The sequence below is a fragment of the Sinocyclocheilus anshuiensis genome, unplaced genomic scaffold (assembly GCF_001515605.1).
Source record: "Sinocyclocheilus anshuiensis isolate Anshui unplaced genomic scaffold, SAMN03320099.WGS_v1.1 scaffold21, whole genome shotgun sequence".
In the NCBI taxonomy this organism is placed as follows: Eukaryota; Metazoa; Chordata; class Actinopteri; order Cypriniformes; family Cyprinidae; genus Sinocyclocheilus; species Sinocyclocheilus anshuiensis.
In genome coordinates, this window is record NW_015536472.1 from 167,089 (window position 1) to 167,342 (window position 254).

At 42.9% G+C, this 254-nt stretch overlaps 1 protein-coding gene across 1 annotated transcript in view; it reads left to right on the forward strand.

The window, feature by feature from the left end:
* Positions 1 to 254, forward strand: part of LOC107700988 (eukaryotic initiation factor 4A-III-like) — an 11,769-nt gene that overhangs the window by 3,161 nt on the left and 8,354 nt on the right. The gene's annotated exons all lie outside the window — the stretch shown is intronic.

Below are 254 nucleotides of genomic sequence, written 5' to 3' on the forward strand. Positions count from 1 at the left end.
TGGCTATTGCTACAAATATACCCCAGCGACTTAACACTGCTTTTGTGCTCCAGGGTCACATATATGTTAATGTGACGTCTGAGCGTGCTGTATTTCCAGCTTGGTTTCTACTATATGCATTAGGGCTGGGACAATAAATCGATGCATCGCGATTCGTGAATCGATTCTGAGATTTTCGGAATGCATCGTGATTCTCTCTGGAATCGATTCTGAGCTTAGTTTTTAACAGCAGATGGCGCTCTAGGCTAGTTTTT